This window comes from Cajanus cajan, chromosome 3, assembly GCF_000230855.2.
Source record: "Cajanus cajan strain Asha chromosome 3, NIPB_CcT2T_4, whole genome shotgun sequence".
In the NCBI taxonomy this organism is placed as follows: Eukaryota; Viridiplantae; Streptophyta; class Magnoliopsida; order Fabales; family Fabaceae; genus Cajanus; species Cajanus cajan.
In genome coordinates, this window is record NC_138519.1 from 3,565,292 (window position 1) to 3,568,940 (window position 3,649).

Genomic DNA, 3,649 nt, shown 5'->3' on the forward strand with positions numbered 1-3,649 from the left:
TAATATTATTTTTTATTATTTAACAATTTAAAAATAAAATTATTTAAAAACTTGTATATCAAATTAACTCATCATTATATATGTTATAGATAAAACTAGTGTGAAAATCTAAGTTATTGTGGGTTGGAATAAATGATTTGCTGTGAGGTTGACATTTCTTGTAACCATTAAAATTTTATTTAGGTGAGCATATTTACTCGGGTCTTGAGTGAAATTGAACAGTACTAAGTTTTGATCAATCACCAAGTAAATAGTGATCCATGTCAATAGTTTCTTGTTGATAGTCTTGAGAGTGTCATCATTTATTTAATATTTTTAGTATAAAAAAATCAAATTTTTTCTCAAATTTATTTTAAGAGGAATCAAATTCAATTTCTTACAACTTATATTTTATTGAAGTTAATATTAGTTGTCAACAAAATTGATAAATATTTCTTATTAATTTCATGGTTAAAAAATAATAAAAATGTTTTGTTATAACTTTTTTTTTTCGGGCTTTTATATGTGGATTCAAAAGCATATATAGTAATTGCTTGAAAGATATAGCAAGTTGATTTTACTCTTTTTTTAAAGTTTATTTTAAAGGGAGTAAATTGAAAAATTAATTCTAAATTCTGACAAATTTCTCTAGAGAAGCTTTTTTTAATATGACTATTACGTGGCACATCCATGTAGATGCCACATTATACAAGATATCCACGTATCTCTATTGTACACTAATCACTTAGTATTTCAATTTTAACATCAAGAACTAAAATTGTTAATTAAAAATTAAACCAAAGAATAAAAGTAGTCATAAAATTTGATTTTCTTTTTCTTTTTTTTTTTTACAAAAGTCATAAAACTTTGATAAGAACTAAAAAAAAAACCTTATATAAAAAATTGTTTATTATTTTCTAGATCTAAGTTTTTAGATAAAATGTCTATTTTTTTTCTTTTAAGTTATACTTTTTTTATATAGTTTTTCCTATTTATATTTTCTTAAAAACCCTATTTTTATATTTTTCTAAATAATTAATTAATCCAATGACTTGACCGTTCTCTCTCTTGCTCTTACTATTGGTTCCTACGGTGGAAAACATTTTCAATTATTCAAGAGCATGTACTTATTTAGTTATTTTACTAAAATCATGATAACTAACATGCATATTTTTCTTCTTCTTCAAATTTAGAGTAAATGACATTAACATCTCATAGTTTCATAAAATTTCATAAACATCTTACTTTGACTTACTCATCCAATAATTTTTCTTAATTATCTAAAAGTATTATTCTGACATCTTTAGATATTATATTAACTTATCTTATCATGTAAAAATTATTACATTGTAACTTCTTATAAGAGAGATTATTGTAAAAGTTAAAAATATAAGGTATAAATGTAATTTTATGAAAACTTAGGAGTTTTCAATGTAATTTACTTAATTTTATATTTACAAAATTCCTAAGAAAAGTGTAATGATAGAAAAGTTAATTGTTAAAGGGATAATGTTCTCCACGAGTAAAAAATGTTGTATGACATCTATATTGTTACTTGAACCTCCCTAAATACGTTTTCAATTCTTCTAAAAAGAGGAAATTTTATTTTTAGCTTTTTTATCCCTCAAAATATATAAACTTATCGTTTTTGTCCTTAATAACATGTGACATTCATTAATTATTTTTTATATTCAATTAAAAGTTAAGCGATGATTTCAAGTTAGTATGTCACACTTTTTCAATCCTTTTTAGATTTATTTTTTTTTATTTAACACAAGTGTTTTTAAGCATTTTTATTAATGAAAAGTTTTTTAAATATTTTTAAAATCTGTTATCGATTTTAATTTTTTATTTATGGTATTTATTTATAAATTTAAATTTATTATATTTTATAATAAATGATCAATAATTAAAAAAAAATATATTTTATTACAATATAAATTATTTTCTATAAATATAAATACAATTGATACGTTCAAAAATATTTATTTATATAAAATTTAAATTTAAATAATCATATATTAAATTATAATATTTATTTTTACAATTAATTATAAATTTTATTTATATATAATACATTTTTAACATTTACCATATACATACTAAAATATTAATTATTATAAGTTATATTAATATATAAAAACATAATTAATAAAGTATTTATATATTCTTTACGCATTAGAACCACCACTACACATTCTGTTTATGGTTAATTAGTTTTTTGACAGCAAATGGTTAATTAGTTAATAGTTATAATTATCACATATGTGCTTGCAAGTACTTGTACAGTCGTACGTATTTACTTTTATTTTTTTTATCAATCAAATGTACCTATGAAATAATATTTTTTAAAATTCTCAAAGGAAAAAAAACATTATTTTATTATTAGTTAATTGTTCAGTATCAAAAGTTGTCTGGGTGGTGTAGTTGGTTATCACGCTAGTCTCACACACTAGAGGTCCCCGGTTCGAACCCGGGCTCAGACAATTGTTAAATGTTTTTTTGTCATATTTTATTTTTTTAATGCCTTTGAGGATTTCCAACACAATATTATTAATGTCAAAATACTACTAATACATTCAACAATGACAGATTTCTACCAACAGAAATGTTTCTGATTATCCACAGAAAAAAAGTGAGATGAATGAAGTCAAATACAATATAAACTAGTAAACACAGTTCCAAATTCAAATTCTTTCCTTTTACAAAATCTGCCCCCTCCCCCAGTTTTTCTATTTTCAGCATTTCATTACCTTCAATTAGTAATTTATAGGTTCAACAAATGACTCATCCCTATTATAATTAGTAATTTATGTTTTCTCCATGTTTTGAAGCATTTCTCTCGCATAAATCAATGATAAAAGTAACACATTTTGTATAAACTCCTTAAATTCTCTTTAAATAATTAATTTAGATTTTATGTCTCCCACCTAAATCAAAGATAAAAGAAAATTATGCATAAACTCCTAATTTTCTTTAAAATAATTAATTTCTTCTGATTTAGCTAATTTATTTGAGTTTTTATCTAATTAAATTTAAATTCTCTTCAAATAAATTAATTTAAATTTAACTAAATTATAAAAATTCAAATTCATTTAATGGATTTTGAAATTATCTACGTGAGTTACATTTAATAGGAAATAGTAGTCATGTATATATATACAACTCATGAACATATTTTCAATTATGAATTCAAATAACTAAATATGTGTTTAGATATCAATTTAAAATTATTTAAATAAGAAAACACATATTTTAATGTAAAAAAATAAAAGTATGTTAACGAATTTTTTTTTTCAAACATACCCTAATTCATTTAGTTTTATCATTTTTACGTAATCAACTAATATTGTTTTGATTAGCATTTTTAAAAGAAAATAAAAGTCACATTATATACATATATTATAAATATAATTCAATTAAGGAGTATTTTTTTTAACTAAAGAAAATATTTCATTATATTATAGGTACCTACAAAATAAATAAATAAAAGGTTAAGGAATTATTTTCTTAACTTTCATCAAATTTATTAATAATAAAAGTCATTTTCAAAATATTTATAAAAAGTATTAAATACAAATTATAATTTATACAATTATTATGATTTCCGCCTAACATAAAAAATCACTGCATGCACATCACACTGTTAGTTAAGATTAATTAAGAATAA

At 21.0% G+C, this 3,649-nt stretch overlaps 1 non-coding gene across 1 annotated transcript; it reads left to right on the forward strand.

Moving 5' to 3' along the window:
• The first annotated feature begins 2,391 nt into the window (after window positions 1–2,391).
• Window positions 2,392–2,465, forward strand: TRNAV-CAC (transfer RNA valine (anticodon CAC)). The gene has a single exon. It is a non-coding gene; the product is annotated as a tRNA-Val (tRNA).
• The last annotated feature ends 1,184 nt before the right edge of the window (window positions 2,466–3,649 follow it).